This window comes from Mytilus edulis, chromosome 9 (assembly GCF_963676685.1).
Source record: "Mytilus edulis chromosome 9, xbMytEdul2.2, whole genome shotgun sequence".
In the NCBI taxonomy this organism is placed as follows: domain Eukaryota; kingdom Metazoa; phylum Mollusca; class Bivalvia; order Mytilida; family Mytilidae; genus Mytilus; species Mytilus edulis.
Window position 1 is genome coordinate 48,755,137 of NC_092352.1, and position 19,875 is coordinate 48,775,011.

The 19,875-nt window shown below is 31.8% G+C and overlaps 1 long non-coding RNA gene across 1 annotated transcript; it reads left to right on the forward strand.

Annotated features, from left to right (window-relative positions):
- The first annotated feature begins 379 nt into the window (after positions 1–379).
- LOC139490345 (uncharacterized) lies at positions 380–19,055 on the forward strand. Its single transcript, XR_011656294.1, has 2 exons — positions 380–605; positions 18,478–19,055. It is a non-coding gene; the product is annotated as an uncharacterized lncRNA (long non-coding RNA).
- The last annotated feature ends 820 nt before the right edge of the window (positions 19,056–19,875 follow it).

A 19,875-nucleotide genomic window follows, 5' to 3' on the forward strand; every position in this document is an offset into this window, starting at 1 on the left:
TATTGCTATCTTTTATACATTCCCAAATCACTTAAGGAATATGTGTTTTGGTCATATCTCTATACACTGAAACTGTGTCAATACTATAAATCTCTGTGTATGTTTCCTAAAACCAGGATATCGATCAATTTCCCTGTTATACTTGGAAACCTTCATTTCTGCTACTGATACCTGATTAAGCAAACGCTTTATTTTCAGATTCCGATACGCATTTTACAGACCAATTGACCAATCTTATTTAACGTGCTTAGTACCGAATGTTGACAAAACTTGCGGATTATTTTTAATTTTGTTTGCTACTAGCGTTTTCAAGTCACATATTATTGGAATTACATTTTGACTTAGTCTATTGTTTAGTATGAGGATGTGATGTACGGTCAATTTAATTAACTGAAAATGATCATTTATTGATCGCCGAAGGAATCATAAATTTTGATGAATTTCTATTGTACACGATTACAATTTCTTCTTTAATCCACGAGCATATTTTAGAAAAGGTACATGTCAATGTTTGGAATGGACAGGGACGAGTTAAAACGACAAGTCGAAACTCTCAGATTTCATAAAGAAATCAAACGGATGAGCATGTCTGATGCCATTAAAGAGTAAGTAGTTAACATTACAATTTACTCAATAGTTCATTTATACTTTCAATTTTCTTCCACTGTTGTTGTAATTTACTCAATAGATCATTTATCATTTCATTTTTCCCCACTCTTTTAGTTAACTCACTAGTTCATCTATTCTTTTATTTTCTTCCTCTTTTTTACCTTTAACTTAATAGTTCATTTATACTTTTGTTTTCTTCCACTCTTTAAATTTATTCAATAGACCATTTATTCTTTCATTTTTTTCTCCAATCTTTAAATATATTAAACAGTTAATTTGTACTTTCATTTTCCTGGGCTCTTTTAATTTACTCAATAGATCATTTATTATTTCATTTTCCGCCACACTGTTTTCTTTCTTTCTTAAATATTCATTTGAGTTTATAATTTTCGAGCTTTTCGTAGCAGAGCTAGTTTATTTTTAATTAATTTATTTAATAGAATACATATATAAATAATAAACGTATCATTTAAAATATTTACATCATTTTTTTCTCAATTTGTTTCTATGGATAAGTACAAGTGTACCTGTACTTTTTAGGTTATTCATTCTGTTATCTGAATGAAGAGATATCATTACAAATAGATTTCTATGTAGTACATTGATTCTGATAATGAAACTGATCCTTCACAAGGAAAAAAAATAATTTTCTGAAATTGTATTAGTCATACATTTCAAAGAACCCCGAGATAAGTATATTTTGTTATCACTGTTTCCATTGGTTAGAGGACGCATATGTCATGTATATCGTTATCAAATTATTTTTCCGAGCTGTGGTTGACAGTTATTGGCTTGCTGTGTATGCTGTGCTTAGATTGTTTCAGTTACAGCGTTTAAAATTTCTAGTACTTAACCTGATTCACATTTTATAAACTCATGTAAATGAAATTAGTTTTATATCTAAATGGTCGATGTTCCTGTTGATGACGTTTCGTTCCTGGTTGAGCCTTTAGTTTACACTACTCTTTTTAGATGACTTTTCATTAATTATTACGGCTATTATCCTAGCTGGATATTAATCGACACACTAAGTTGTATCAAGTCCAACAGATAGATGTCGAAATGAGAAACCAACTTTTCGGAATTGTTGGTTTTATAACCTCCATAATGTTTTAAAACGAACGACAGTGGTTTGTCTTGTGTAAACTAAACACATTTCTAGAACTCTGAATTATGAAGCCTTGTATGTTTACGAGTTGTTCAGTAATATACTAAAACAGGTCCATTGTTTGAAGAAATTTAACTGTAATTGTTCGTCTGCTTCTGGGTTTCAAATTTACTAATTTTCTTGGAAATGACAGTTTCTTTATACCGAGACTATCCCTTTAAAAATCCAAAACAATCTACAGATTTGTTCAAACGCATGTTTTCCTTTGTTAAACTAAGGTAATAACAGTTTATCGTTACTTTGTCTGCCTGAGCTTTTGATTTTGCCATTTACTTAGCAACTTTCCGCTTAGAATTTTCCTTGGAGTGCGATATTTTTGTTATTTTACTTTTTACATATGTTGAAATTGTAACTCAATAAGGAAAAGACTAATAAAACCAAACGCAATTTTACAATGGGACATTTATGTCATATTACGGAAGCTAATTCGGTAACTGTTCGATTTGTTTTCCTTGTTTACATTAAGTTTTTATCCGTTTATCAACATAAGGAACAAGATTTTGTAGTTACTATTTAATTTACAAAAAGCAACAGTATATGATGACTGATTGTTTTCATACATTTGGCAATGTCAGATACAAACAACTGTAAAATAAAACCAAGTATGATTTTTCTATTTCACCAATATTCAATTAAATGTATAAATTTTTCGTTCGATATGTTGGAGCTTTTAATTTTGCCATTTGATTAGGGACTTTTCGTTTAGAATTTTCCTCGAAGTTCAGTATCTTTGTTAAATAACTTTTGAATATCCCTAATGAATCTTGCTTTTCCGTGGGCCATAAGGTCAAATTTGCGGAAAAAACCTCCAAAAATTTTTAAATGCTACTATTTTGTACAACCATAATATCACTGTATAAAAGAGAGGCAAAACAATTATCAAAGGGATATGCAAATTATTAGATTCGAATAAGATACAACCAGTCGGGGTCGTGGATATATCTAATAATCATTTAATTGGATGTAACGCGTCTTCTGATTGGCTGTCGTTATTTTGTTATTAGCCCATAGACATAATTTAGTCATGTGACCGTGTCGTCATCAACGTTTTTTCATGGTGTTCTACGGTTAAAAATAGAATTTAGAATTAAATTATAAGAAATAACTGTAATATTTTTCTGTCTATTCGAAATAACATAAAAAATGTGGTGCACACTGTTAAATAACCCGCTACGCGCGTTATTCAGTGTGCACCACATTTTTTATGTTATTTCTTCATAGACAGAAAAAATATTACAGTCATTCCTTAAACACATATATGTGTTGTATTTAGTTGATCGACATACACTGAGGGAGTGCAACTATATCTAACAGCTTTCTCTCTGAATCAATCAATGACTGATCGCTCCAATGTGAGCCAAACACATCTAGTCTCATTAGTGACACATCAGCCGTGATATGAGATAGGAAAATCGGCTTTAACTGTTTATATACAAATAGACTAAGTCCTTGTAAACATCCTATTTTAAAAGATTTAGTCATTTCTTCCCAATAGAGACGTTTACAAGATGGATGATATCGTTTTGCTTTGAGCACTGATATTGATGAAACGATTGTAGAATTATCGCAGAAAATGAATATGAACATTAACAAGGGATTTGTTACAAAAGATAATCATAACGTAAAGCTGTATTGAAGATTTACAAACCAATTAGCACGAACATTAACACACATATCCATCTATTTTCTATTGAGATATCAATCCTTAAATTGTTAACGTCATTATACCCTGAAATTCGCCTTAGAGAATATTTATCTTTTTCTTCTTAGAAATAACAATAAAATGGTTTAAGGACATATTTGCATGGGATTGAATTTGACAATAAGTAATAAACCTCCATTTTACGATATAAACAAATGAAATATTATATTAAAATGAATGTATGTCTTCATGAGGAAAATGAAGATTTTTCTTTAACTATTGGTCAATGCATTTCAATTGAGTATGGGGAGTCATCAATTTAGTAAAAGGAGTGGGGTCCATATGTCTCTTGTATTATTTCACTCAAAGTGTCAAAACTATAAAGCTTTAACGTACTGGAATTTAAATACCAATGAGTCATATATATATATATATATATTATAAAAATATGGAAAAGTTTTCTATATTTCCATATCATCAAATTGATGTTTAGTGGTACACATAGCTGTTAGAGACAATATTGAATTTTGAATTTTAACACAAAAATGATTGAATTTGTGTATGAAAAACTATTCTTATCTATATATATAATTATTTTCAACATATTTTTTTCTTTTAGTGAACAATGTCCTTCATATGCTCTTCAACTTCGTGCTTTATTTGGCCTCTTTACCTTTTGGAATTCGAGCGTCACTGATGAGTCTTTTGTAGACAAAACGCGCGTCTGGCGTAAATACAAAATGTAATCCTGATATCTATGATGAGTTTATTTACGTCTTTCATAATTTCTCAAAATTTGCAAAAATTCCTCCCGCATGCTGTCTTGATGCATCTTTTAACATTTATAAAAAAGAAAAAAAGTAAATCAACAAAAATAAAGCACTCCAAGGAAAAATTAAAACGGAAATTCCCTTATCAAATAGCAAAATTTAAAGCTGAAACACATCAAACGAATAGAAAACAATTTGGTACAAGCGGTTCTTTATGTTGAAAATGGTGGATTAGCTAGCTAAACCTCTCACTTTTATGACAGTCGCATAAAATTGCATTATATCGACAATAATGCTCGAAATTACTCATACTGAACGTGTATGAATACTGTAAAACAACGTGTTTTCGTAGATAAAATTGAGAATGGCAATGGGGAATGTGTCAAAGAGACAACAACCCGCCCAAATAAAAAACAACAGCAGAGGGTCACCAACAGGTCTTCAATGTAGCGAGAAATTCCCACACCCGGAGGCGTCCTTCAGCTGGTCCCATAACAAATATATACTAGTCCAGTGATAATGAACGCCATACTAATTTCCAAATTGTACACAAGAAACTAAAATTAAAATAATACAAGACTAACAAAGGCCAGAGGCTCCTGACTTGGGACAGGCGAAAAAATGCGGCGATAGTTCATTTTACGTTTAGTCCTTTTTAGTCCAGTTCGCGGCGATGTAATTTTGCGATTTTCAATTTTCTTAATGCTATTTAAAAAGGGAAATGCAAGTTTTTCATATTCGCCACAATTTATATTATTTCTATTTTTCATTTCGCGGAAGTCGCGTAAATAAGTTGGTTTACAGTAAGTTATACAGAAAATTAAGGTAAAGATTGAAGGAAAGTTAGAAAATCCTCTTGGGAATAAAATGTATGGAGTATTGGTTCTGATTTTTTCTACTATACCAAAGAGAATTTGTTATTAAATTGCTATCGAGGACAAAGAAGTAATTAAAAAGAGTACTAAAAAGATAGTATTAGAGAAACCCATATTCTCTGAGACACAAGTATGTTTGTTGGCATTTGTTATCACTCCAAGATAAAACTCTATTAAACATTAAACTGATTTAATTTGCGCTGTTTGCTAAATTCTCCATTGAAGTATAAGGAAATCATTCAGAAAATTGAGTTTTATATCCCTCTGCAAAGTTGACCATAGATGAATGTATTTGTGTGTATCTTTTATTTTGATCAGATAGCTATTCGCTTGATTAGGTCTTTCAATATTTTTGATTTGCGCTTTCTCGATGAAAGTAAATGCAGAAAAGCACTTCGAACGTACGTGATTTTTCTAAGCGTTATTTTCAATTAGTTATAATACTTATTTTTGTACCGCTACCAATGTTATAAAGTGTATGGCTTAACCTCATAATAATCTTAACAAAACACCACTTCTACTGATTATTAATAACATGGTTTATTTATTAGCTAAACGGCTAAACGTTGGTTTTAAACTAACTGTCAATAAAGCCATCAATACCTTGTGTATTTTGTCTTTTTTTATATGTAACAGTTGTATATCGTGTGTAGGACCGGTCCGATAAGTATGGCAATTTCCAATTGATTTGTATAGCTTAATAAAATTGAGAATGGATATGGGGAATGTGTCATAGAAACAACAACCCGACCATAGAATAAACAACAGCAGAAGGTCACCAATAAGTTTTGTTTTTTATGTTGTGCTGTTACGGCACTGTCTATGGTTAGTGGAAGCTGTGAATTCTTACAAACATGCAAAATATGTATGTTTACTTGTTTACAAAATCAAAATCATTTGATTTTGCCATTTGGTTAGGGACTTTCCGTTTTGAATTTTCCTCGGAGTTCAGTATTTTTGTGATTTAACTTTTTATTTGTTTTGTTGATGTTTCTTTCTGATCAAGTTAAGCCATTTGAATTGATATCTCATAGTGTGTCTGTCTATATTGTAATGTTATACCACCGTGTTAGGTAAGGATGAAGGTTGGCGCATGTTAAAACGTTGCATGTGTTTGCATCTGTCCTGTCCAGGTGTCCTGTTGTTCAGTGGTTGTCGTTTGTTCATAAGTGTTTCTCGTTATTTAAATAGATTTGACCGTTGGTTTTCTGTTTGAAAGAAAACTTTAAATAGTGTAACACTAGTCATTTATGGCGCTGTTTACAGCTTTCTGTACGGTGTGAGCCAAGGCTCGATGTTGAAGGCCATACTTTGACCAAGAATAGTTTTTTTTTCAAATTTAGACTTAGATGAAGAGTTGTTTCATGAACTCATACCACATCTTCTTATATCTATTAACCCCGCCAACTTCTTTACTGATTTGCTTTCCTCAAATCTGTAATCCAGAGGTTGTCGTTTGTAGTTGGTTTCAAATACCTTATTCGTTTATTGTTTAGGATTTATGATAAATCAGGCCGTAGGTTGTCCTTTTTTCAAATTTTACATTTAAGTTTTACATTCTATAATCCATTTGATAGCAAACTATGTCTAGGGGCAATGAATTTTGATTGTACCTTTGGTTCCCTCTCCTTCTTTTTTTGCGAAGTCATGATAATTTCATATGAAGCAGTGGGAGTTAAACCTCTTGGTACCGTCTATAACAAACGGCGGTACATAGACAGGAAATGCATCTCCTGTTATGCATGATGAAATACAAGGAACTAGTATATATATTTGTTTAGGGGCCAGCTGAAGGACGCCTCCGGGTGCGAGATTTTTTCGCTGCAGTGAAGACCTGTTGGTGACCTTCTGCTGTTGTCTGTTCTATGGTCGGGTTGTTGTCTCTTTGACACATTCTCCATGTCCATTCTCAACTTTAATCATGCAATTGGTAATAATGTCAGAAGAACGATACATGGCACTATTCTGTTAAGAATGTAATACCCTTTTCTGGCAAGCATCAACCTAAAATTGGAGATTGAAACGAAACATCAATTATTCAGAACTACCGTAAACTTGTAAAGTTATGGCTTTTATTTAGATATAACATATAATGAAAAAACATTAAGTTTAATAACATGCGGGATCAAGCAGAACAACTGATTCTTTCAAGGAAGTCTTTGTGATGTTTTTCAATTCATATCGAATGAAATTCATAACAGTGTAGCTACGGCCATTCATTGACTAGGACTAAAACTAAATCTGCATTTGCGTTATTGTATTGGTAAAATGTAAAATTTTGTGTACATAGGAAACTTGAAATTATTTTGTCATTTTGTGTCATGAATTTGTAGTGATGCCATCTCGTATGTTTTTTAATATGAATAAAGGGGTAGTCAGATTGTCTTAATCGTCAACGAGACATAAACAAAACCAAAAAAAAAGGTGTAATATTTAATCTTCAATAAAAGAATACATCACAGGAATATAAGTTTTGTAAGAAAAATACAAAATTCGTGAGAAATTATGTGGGACTTGAAGCTAAGGTAAACTGACAGATATTTAAATGAATGAATCGATTTATGGTATTAAACAAACAAATTAAAAGACTTTTTAACTATCCGGAACTCTCCACAAACAAAAACCACATGTATATGCATTTTTAAATGATCACATCGTAAATGTATTTTTTCTCTTAATCAATAAAGTCTTTTTACAATGGATAAACATTTTTTTTTATTATTATGATATCAGCTTTGAACATTCTCAAAAATTACACTGTTGTAAGTGATGGTATAAAAAAATATTTAAAACAAATTCCTTTAAAGCTTTGTAAACAGAAAGTTTCATTTTATGTATCGAAATGTGTAACAAGTGATTATCTCAATTCCCCCTGGGAGGCCTCTGATAGACTGAGTGAGCATAAAACCATAGCCGTTGACAAACAAGTTACAACTAACAAACGTTTTACGGCCAACGACACTGTGCGTGAAAGTAGTTGTTTTAAGCGTTTTTCGTCTTTGTCGGCTTAATTGTAAATTGTAAATAGAAAGCTAATAGTGTATGCAAATAGTAATTGGAATCTAGATTGTCATTTTGCAAATGGCCGATTTTCATTATCAAAACTAGTACTTAATTTCTTATCATCGAGAATGATTAATATTTATTTTCATTTCAAGCTGAGTAATTGATTTGGTATCGGAGTGCGTGACTTTGGTGTTCGTTGTATAAACAAAGCATAAACTAAGGTTAAAAGTTTGCCCATATTAATCAATATAACATCCTGCATATCAAATAAGTGTTTTGTTCATTGTTGCATGACCGTACAGTGACCTATAGTCTTAAGTCTACGTGGACTCTGGTTGGTGGCTATCTGTGTGATTCTCATTGTCAATCAAACCACATCTTATTGTTATATTCATTATCAACTAGCAGTGGTATAAAACAAGGATGAGATGAAAAAAAGCAATATAGTAGTTGGATATAAGAAGGTTAAATATATTTGAGTCAACGAACATTTTTTTTACTTAAAAAGATTGATAGACTTGTTCTGGAAAATCTATACATTCTATTTTTCTAAACTGAAGCAACAGACATGGCATTCGATGAGCCAGACGGTTAAATGTACGAATGTTTAACATTTATGACGTCTGTCTAATAGGTACGTAACGTGAACTTATCCCGAATATGACTGTTTTGCCGAGTGTCAATTTGCTTTGCAATACGACGTGTGTCGGTATTGATGCATCCATCATTTATGTCTATAGTTATAATGTTTCTATTGTGGGTTTGGTTTGATATCGTGTTATGTCTTATCGTTAGTGGTTTGAATTATGTATTGTCGGTATACTTCACAAAGGGCTTGTTTAGCAGAATAGTTGAGTAAATTTTCATTTCCCATGAATACAGCTAGTATTGTGTTAGTCCAAATAATTATGACGTCGTCACAGCATAAATTCAAAATAGCCTTTCAATGCGGTCATTATCATGATATTTATTTGTTTGGACTAGTGTTGTGAATGTAATTGTTAACTTTTCGATCCCGTTTCATTAAATTACATGAATTTCAAAATTATATATACGCCACAAAAATACGCCAGTGTCTGTGGAGTTCTGTACTGTTGTTAATGAAAGATGTTCGTCGTTATTCTGCGTTTTACATATGTAAGTAATGTATTATTATATTATGTATATATGTGATTCTCTGTGCTGAAAATTCTTGCGTTTGTTCGTTCTGTATTCCTGTCATGCAGTTTTGTCATTTTAGCGATATTTTTCTCAACATTGCCATATAAGAGGGACGGTTGTCTAGCCCAAAAATCAGGTTCAACCCACCATGTTTTCTTAAAATATCCTGTACCAAACCAGGAATATGGCAGTTGTTATCAAATACTCCGTTTCCTTGTATGTTAGCGTTTGGTTTTGTTGCACTTCAGTTTTTGTGTTGTTTTGTTGTTTTCCTCGTATAGTTGAAGTGTTTCCCTCGGTTTAAGTTTGTAACCCGGATTTGTTTTTCTCTCAATCGATTTATGACTTTTGAACAGCAGTATACTACTGTTGCTAGTATGTATTTTAATACTACTGATTTATATCAGATTATTGTAAAATTATTTTAAAATTGTATGTGATTGAAATTGAAAGCATTCAGTCGATATAGGTTTGGGTATGGTCAAACATTTCAATAAAAGAAGGCTTTTCGATTTTTAAAATTCACCGTTTTTAGTATTTATTCTAATGCTTAAACAGTGTTCCATAATATGGCAACAATCAAACTAATGATTTAAACAATACATCAAAATTTTAATTAGTTTTCATATTTCATATTTTCACGCCTTTTGTAGATGTTACACGGGGTAGATGTAAATATTAATTGCGAGAAGAAATGTAAAAAAAAATCTGAAAACCTGGTAATATTTTAGAAAACGAATATCCTGAACTTCTTTTGGAAACAAGACGTCAATATGTACTGATCATGAACTCTTGAGTTTGTCAATCATATGTTGTTGTATTCCCATTAAATTGTGTTGGCCATCTTAACTTTTGGCGGCCATGTTGGAATTTTTTCCTGGCTCTATATCAACAATATCTACTAGCACAAAAACTAACACTGTACAAAATTTCATGCTATTATCATGAAGTGATCAATTATACTAATATTTTGGACTTACCTGCTGAACTACAATGGCCTGATTTGTATATACTAAAACAAAATACAGAAGACAACCACTGAAAAACGGGTTCATGGCTTTGGACACACACACATACATAATGTGGCGGGAATTCAACATATTTTTGAACGCAAAACTCTTCTCCTTTCTTTGACAGAGGAAAAGGCTTGAGTCATCAGGTTGGCATTAATCACATAAAATATACCAATAAAAAGACAAGGTCTCATACAAAAAAAAAAAAAGAAAATCAAGCTTGCATTACACCTGTTTCTTAATCTCGTACAAATACAGCTGATATTTAAACACTCTTAACAGTCATTGTCTATATGTATAGGAATACTGACAGCACGTAGATTGTTTATTTTCTTGGTCAAAACTCTCCAACAGTTTCCTATTAACCGTTTTAACAGTAATCAAGGATGTTAAGCTTACTGCTTATGATTAATGACGCTCCAGTAAACAATTTTGTCTTCAATCAGATGACATTTTCTGAAGTGAAGTTCTAAAATGGTTTTCGCTTTGGTAATCGTTTTACTGCAAAACAAATGGTGATATATAATTTTTAAACATTTCTTGTAGCACAATATAAATTCAACAAAACCTCTTGACCTCTTGTAGAATCGAGAAATCAAACAACTTCTATAAAGGTACTAATTGGAGTGGGAGAACAAATTATATATTTCCGATACGTACCGATTATCAGGTTATCTGCATGTTGATATCGTAAAATATCAGCTGCGAGACATAATATGAAGCTTTTTGTCGAGTGAGCGTAGCGAACGAGATCAAAAAGCCTTCATATTATTTCAAGCAGCTGATATTTTACAATATCAATATGCAGATAATCTGATAATCGAATTATCGGGCTATATTTGCGTGTTTCAGAAGTGCTTTGTTTCACCAGCACACAAAATATGACTTGATAAGTTCGGGTCAAAGTTATTAACGTCGGTTCAAACATTATGACGTCGCTGATATGTCCGGGTCAAAGTTATTAAGGCCGGGTCAACGTATTTGACGTCACAAAGACATGATACGGAATAATATTAAGAGCTGAACAGAGTGATATAGACAGTGGGACGACCGATAATTGTACATATAATACAGTAAACCTTTATAATTTGGTAAACCATATAATGCATTGTTTTTTTAGTTTTTACTTACAAATACCAGTGGGAATTCTGATAACAATAATTTTACCAAATCAAAGACATACCTATTAAACTTCAAAAGGGTTTTTGGGGGAGGGACAAATGTAAAACAAATCAGACGAGAAAACTAACGGCCTGATTTATGTATAAAATAATGAACGAAAAACAGATATGATATACAGCAACAAACGACAACCACTACCATATTAATATTGTAAATGATTGTCCAAGTCCATGGCGCGTTCATAACTGCCAATTTAATTGTAATACAGATATCATATTCAATAATAGAACTCTTGAATTGTTTTTCTTTTCCAAATGATCGTAACAGTCCATATTCTAACATAAAAAAAAAACTAAAATTTGCATAACTACTTTTTTTCGTGTAGAAAAAAATGTAACGTAATGAAATATTACTTTTTAATATGATCAGGGAATCATACTAACGACACTTTACGTCAGAGTGGATATCAAAGTTATGAACAGTCTCTAGAGATTGCAAGATCAAATGACCAAAGTTTTTAATAAAATAAAAGTCCTAAAAAAATGAAATGATATGACCTTTTCAATTGTTAATCATTAAATCATGGCATCTTAAAATTAAATAAAGCTATGTTACGATTGATAATGATGTGTTGTAATTGAAAAAAAAATGATTAAAATGTCAAATCAAAATGGTGTTTTGATTTCAGACGAATAACTTTTGAATGTCCTAGAATGATTGCAAGGCAACTAGGAGGCTAAATGACATGATTTGTCCTCATACTATGAGAACAAAGGGTCTATTCCATCAAACTTGAAATAAAAGTTACATCAATAAAATTTCAGTCTGCATCGTATCTTTAACTACGTCTATGAATTTAAAACAATTATGGTTGGTTGCGATCACAACATTGTGACAAAAGAGATTATTTCAGCTTCACAATTATGAACTTTCCATTTCTATGTAGCATCATTCAAGTAGCACTGCATATGAAATATATGTCTCACGATTTATATGAAATTCCAGGGATTACGTTTCCTATTATGATTTTCTTGATGGAGTGTTGTTGTTCACAAAGACACCATTAAACCAAGATTTTCAAGTGGTGAATTTGAAATCATCCCTACGATGTCATAATAAAGGATATTGAACAGATATATCATGTTAAGGAGGGGTATTTGCGAAAAATACCAGTCGAGAGAATGTTAAATTTCACGAGCCGTAAGGCGAGGGAAATTCATTCTCAAGACTGGTATTTTTCGCAAATACCCCTCAATAACATGATATATCTGTTTAATTACACCGAATGTTAATGTACTTAAATGCATTGATGATCGTGACGTTACAAGCGTCCAGTCGGATAGAGTATTTTTTGGCAAATACCACGGCAGAGAGGGTAAAAAAGGCATATCCTTTTAGCAAATACCCCGGCGGCGTTAAAAATGAACGATATTCATTTGATAACAGTAAATTGGTGAAAAATACACTGGCTATTAACCAATCAAAACCCCGGATTCTTACATAAGGTGTAATTATGACGGTAACGGAATATCTGTTTCACATATGACAATGGCTATGTTCAAATCGTTGTAACTACAATCTTACACCCGAATATAATCTACCAAATTAGATTTATCACCGGGTTTGTACTTCCTCGAGCAACAGGACGAGTGCCACATCTGGGGCAGGATCTGCGTACTCTCCCAGAGCAACTGAGATCCCCCGGTTTTCTTATGGGGTTAGTGTTGTTTAGTCTTCAGTTTTCTATTTTGTGTTTTATATCCTGCTGTTTGTCTTTTTGTCTGTTTGTCTTTTACTATTTTTACCGTAGCGTTTTCTGTTTATTTTTTACTTATGAGCTTGAATGTTCCTGTGGTATCATTCGCCTCTCTTCTTGATTTTTTTGTCGCAAGTGTTCAGTTTATGAATAATATGAATAAGGTAATTTTACTTTAACGAAGGTTCAAACTCCATTCGACAAATTTTAGAATTGGCAGGCATTAGAAATGGATGGCCAAGAAGGATTTACTTTTCTATTATCTAAGAAAAACAATTGGCAAGAACAAAAGGGTTTTCAACTTTCTTCTAGGTTTCTCGAACTTAAAAAATTAAAAGGTGAAGTTTTTTTGGCAATGATACAAGTATCATCCAGACTTGAATTGATGAAGATAATTGAAAGCAATTGTAGGTTAGTGTACGGCCTTTGATAATGAGATAAACCCTTGCCGAATAGCCATGCATCTAAAAAAACTGATTTAAAAAAATATTTGTGAAATCAAATGAGAAAAACTAACGAAAAACAGACATGACCCAAAAGACAATCACTTAATTACACGCGCCAGACTTGGGGCGGGCATATAAGAATGTTGCTAGATGAAACATGGTTAATGCTCAACCCTCCGCCTAATCTTGAATTATTGAATTTTAGAAGATATTTAAGAACAATATATTGTATTCTTCCATCATATTACTCTGACTCAAAAAGAACAGTTTTGTACTTTTGATAAAAACTATAGACGAGTTTGGCTGTTCTTTTTAAAATTGTGCTTTATTATTTCAAAAAATATTCATTTTAAAAATTGAACAAGGAAGATGTTGATGTAAACGAATAATTTTCGTATCTTATGGTCACTTGTGCCAACAGAAACAACTATTATTCTTGGATGAATTCGTCTGAGGTTTTCTCGTTTATTTGTATTGATAGCGAAAATAGCTGTTTATATAGATGTATTTCTTGACAACCTGAACGAAATGAATGAATGTAAAGTTATCCATGAGTGCAAATAGTAATCAAACAAAGGCTTATGAATAAAAAAGAGATTGGCATTTCAGAAGTAAACAATTTATGTTGTCCGTATTAGTGTAGGATTTCATTATATCAATGGATTTTTTTGTTTCCAATATGCCGAGCTAAATGTATTTCTATAGATATATGCGGGTCAACGAGACAACTCTCCTTCAAAGTCACAACTTGTAAAAGTCAACCATTATATTTTAAAGTACGATCTTCAATACGGAGCCTAGGCTCACACCAAACAGAAAGCTACCAAAGGGCCACAAAAATGAACCACATCAACAAGCGACAACTACTGAACATCAGATTTCTAACTTAGGACCGGTGCGAACAAATACAGCGTGTTTAAACGTTTAAATATAGGTACCAACCTTCCCCCTTCGCCTATGTATAAAAATGAGAATGCGTTTTCTTTATCTTTAAACTTAATAAATTAATGTACATTTTCGATAAGGTTAATTTGTAATTGTTTAAATCCTTGCATTGTTCTTAATTGATGGTGTAAAGTTTTGTCAATTTGGCAATGAAAAAAACGCATATGAGACCAAATTCAGTGACGCCTCCGCTTTTTTCGGCACTATACATTTATATACATTGTATATAGTTGGTCAACAACAAGGGTTACAGGCACGAAGTAATAACTTTTAATTCAATTAAGCTATCCCTTTTATCAATTGGTTTGGCAATTTTAGTAAATTTACAACACTAAATACTTTTTTATGAACTGACAAAACAGATATATAAAGATAATAGTTAACAACTGCTTTGTTTTGCTTTAGTTGTACTTTTGATCCATTGACAGATTTGCACTTTAACTACAGTGCATATGAACTCTACCATCGAATATATCACTTTTCAATTTAATATTACATACCATCTTTTATGAGCAGAAGTGCAGAGAAAGTAATTACTAAAAGACTTTTGATTGAAGAATGCAGTCAGAAGTCTGTATATATTCTTCCGGGAAAAACAATAAATTTGATATTATGGTATTTTGTTCCCGAATGTTGCATGCGTTCACATATTGGGCAAATCAAAAATGCATTTGATTGTTATAAGTTGCAAGAGGGTTATTTGCTAGTTTTATGTGAACATTATTAAGTTTCAAATAATTGTTTAAGGCTTTGGTATTAGACGTTAATGAAAAACAATACAATACATAAAGGAGATGTCTCATTTCACTCGTCTTCAGCTGTTAATGAAATTAATGAAACATTAAACAGAGTGGTAGACTGTATAGACGTCGTTTATATATTACAGTCACAGGGAAACGGAATTTGCCTTTGACGGTCTGTAGTCAGTTTTACAGTCAAACCATTTCGTCTAGCTTGTTACATTTTGTACTAAGCAGTATTTGTTTGTTTGTTTGGGTTTTTTTTTTTAATTTGAACTTAATCCAAAAGAAAACGACGCTAAAGCTGTAAAAAGACTTGCTAAACATCTTTATTGGAGTATTAACTGGGGCAGCAACTTTAATCCTAATCAGGGATTTTTCTTTCGTCTAAGCAAGTTCTAAAAATATGCCTTCAGAATTCAAAGCAATACATATTGCGATTTCTTTGAATTGTTTATATATCTATATTTAATTATGTGTGCTTTTCAGGATCCACTGTTCGATTTCCAAATTCACAATGTGCCATTGTATTTCCTTTATATACTTTTATGTCATTGATTCTTGAACAGAGGATCTGTCTTTCTATCGGATCTTACTAGTATTGATTCTCTAGTCAGATCAAATGTTTGGATTTCTGTTATTAAAACAGATTTGTCATGGAAATGTATCATGTGTATTAGATAACGTTTTGTATTGTTAAACCTTTTTAATGCGTTGAGATCTTTTTAATATTTGATCCGTAGAAGTCTCGTGGCTAATTATAACATATCAATACTTCTTTATGGAAAATTATATGTGATATCGAAGAGGCTTGGGATTTGCATCTTTAAGTTGTCTTCGAACACAACACATTTTTAGTATTTCATAGAACATATTATTTTGCCTTCATATTTTACTTTTATTGGGATTTTTAATATGCAAACATATTTTTGTTATATATTAAATGAATAGAAAACACTTACTTTTAAACTTGACCGAAACAATGTTCATGATACTTTAAAAACATGGTTTTAAAAGTATTTTTAGGAAATCGTACTACAAAACTCTTCTACTAGCTAGGTGATCAAACCATGCTGACGACAATGTTGATTCTCCTAAGATCTCCTAAGAAACAGTCATATGCATCTGTTTACTGAATATAATACCGCTCATAATCACAAATTACTGCGCGCAAACGTTTATTTCTTTTAAAAAATTGTAAAATTTAACAAATTTTGTTTAAGACCTGCAAATGCCTTCTATTTATTAGTTACGTTCGGGTTGCTGTCTCATTGACGTACCCATATCTCATTTTATTCATTCTAAATTATTTGTAAAAATAACACCCATGAATGTCGACATCTACATTTAAATTTGTTTTACTAGTAGCAAAATTATTCTTGATTTCGTGATGCAAACTGCAAAATTTACATAGAAAACCTATTGTCTGCAAATTTGCTCTACAAAACATATATATCGTTTCTAGTGCGGAATTGAAATCATTATTTTATATGATTTCCGCCGCTTTTTGACAGATGTATCTTTCTAGTGCAAAATTGGAAACAATATGCTTTCTGTGTTTATTTCGCGTGTCTGTGTCCACCAGACTTTGTATTGAAGCTAACATTAAAGCTTTTTTGTTTGATATAAGATAACCAGCTATTGATAAAAAGATGTGTTGTCCACTCTTTTTGAAATAAAACATCTCCAAAAGCGACAGAAAAATAGAAATGCCCAGCAACTCATAAAACAACAACAAAAAATCACAAAGCCTGAACAAAATAATACAATATTAATGTAAACTAAGGCTTTTTTGACAGGTACAATGTATTTCCTTGCATCCAAAATGAGATATTTTCTCGAGAGTATCTGTTATTATAGTCGCCAATCTATATTATTTATGGTCAGGAGTCCATGACTAGACTAGTAATGGAATTCTGATATGGTATATGTTATTGTTGTTGTTGTTAGTGGACATAAAAGGTGTTAGGAAATGTGGTCACTCGATTACATTGCGGACGACACATGTCTTTGTGGTAATCTTTTTCTCATACGCTGGAGACCACAACGGAGAGCAAACAATCAAAAGTTTGGAAGTCAATAAATGCAAATGCATATTATTTATATTCGATGTTAAAATTCATAAGGTAGTAAACTGCGTTAACTGTGTCTGATATGTCTGCATTGCATAGAAATGGTTTAATTCTGATTCGAATGTTCAATCCCCCAGGTATTGTGTGCAACTTCGCATTCTCAATAACTGACAATCATTAAAATAAATAGGATATATCATCTACATCTTATTCCTGTAGTTAAGGATTTTCTGTCTACAGTTCTAGCACCACTAGACAGTTTTGTAATTTGTAAATGATTGTTCTGTAGATATATGACACCATATTAAATTACGGGACCCTCTCATGATTTTACAGCACGGTGCGCACTGTCTCATCTTCAAAATGACAAGTATACATTCTTATAATTACTTTTTCCAGTAAAAGAAAGCTTTAATTTTTTGAATTATTGCTTCTTTCGACTACCAGATTATCTTGACTTTCACTGAAGTGAACATGAATGATATGTCCGACCTTCTAGGAAGTAAACAGATTAATAGATAAACATGATAAATAAGTTAGAGCAGATTGAAAGATACCGAGGAGTAATGGTAAAGTCAGAAAATCTATTTTGGTACGAGTAAGTGACGTTTCATAGTCTCGTGACGCACGCATCGGCCATGACTTTAATGCAGCAACATTTCTGAACTGAAAATAAACTACTTAATTGTCAGTGATCCCGTCAAAACCGTTCTTAATAGAGAAAACCATGTTGAGAAAATATTCTGGTGTTACACATTGACCTATTACAATTGTTATTCCGATATAACCCGCTATATCTTCTCCACGAAAGAGTTAGACTGCCTCTGTCTAAATGTGTGAGCTCTCCCCATACTCAGTTCTTATGGGTTTTTTTTTCTACAAATGTATATGTCAGAAAATATGTATCATAAGGCTAAGCTAATATATATGTATAATGTAGAACCAAACCAATGTGGGATGTTTAAGCTTTATAAAACGCTTGTTTAACTGGTTTCAATGACATCGTTGCTTAATTTTATGCATTTTTAATGCATTTTTTATCTTTATGTATATCATTTTTTTAACTTCTCTGTAACCTTTGTACTTGGATGGTTTTATGAGAATAAACTATCTATCTATCTTAATTTTGACATGCTTTGTTTTTCTTTGCAGGTTGGTCTGTTATATTGAAGACAAAACGCCAGATGATGGACTTATTGTTGCTCCAGATAAGAAGAAAAATCCCTGGAACGAAACTAGAAAATGTTTAATTTTGTAAAACAAGACATATATATATATATAGATGATCTATTGATATGCAGCACCAACATAAACTGTATTGTGTAAACAGATGTATATAAAATATCTTTTATTTTGAAATACGACATAGCCAATTTTTAGTTACAGTTTTTTATTATCTCTTTAGCTTGTCTATTTATAAAAACAATTAGTGCACTTATTTCAGAATAGGACAAAATTAGCCATTAGGGAACATTAGATAAATATATCTGTTTTTAGTCTTCTTTTAAAAGATCTCATTAGATTTGTAAGTTTCAGACGGCATCTTGTCAGCATGAAATAATTTTTTTTTTTTTTTTTAGTAAAACTGCTCAAAACAGAATTCTATTCTTAGCAAATTAATTTACGATGCAAATGGTTTCAAATGTAATTTTACATGTTATTGTGACTAACTGGGAATTTGTAGTGAATTTTACTATTATTTGTATTAAAATGTAGAAATTAAGAGATAATTTTATTATTTCTTGTACGTGTAATACGAATACAAAGCACTTGAAACAATACTGATTCAATAAGCGTCTTCCAAAACTTCCAATATATGGATATATTTACCGAAAAGTAAAATCACAAAATTACTGAACTCCGAGGAAAACGGAAAGTCTCTAATCAAATGGCAAAATCTAAAACTCAAACACATCAAACGAATGGATAACAACTGTTATATTTCTGAATTGTACAGGCATTTTTTATATGTAGAAAATGGATGATTTAATCTGGTTTTATAGCTAGCTCAACCTCTCACTTGTATGACAATCGCATCATAACAAAACAAAGAGACATAACAGGTAAAAATGTCAAACTTGTGTAGAGGTAAAGCAGTCAACACTGTGTTATAATCTTAATCACTATTAACACAAACAAATATGTAACAAAGAGGCACAAAAAGGCATATAGACCAAGCACCCCAGCAAAAATGAAAGACAAGAATACAAAAATTTACAATAGCACAATAACACAATGACGGGATGTATAAGTACAGAGCCACGTAATATGTACCAAAGAAACACATAGACAAAGCACTTTAGCAAAAATGAAAGACAAGAATACAAAAAATTATCATAGAACAATAACACAATGACGGGATGTATAAGTGCAGAGCCACTTCATATATAACAAAGAAACACAAAAAGATCAACAGTCAACACTAAATCCCCACGAAAACAAAAACATGAAGTCAAGGGTTATTCAACTAGAAAATTATCTGTCAACTGCAGACACTGTGGTAACTTCATACGAGAAAAAACAAGAACATGGTACGGTGAAAACTACACA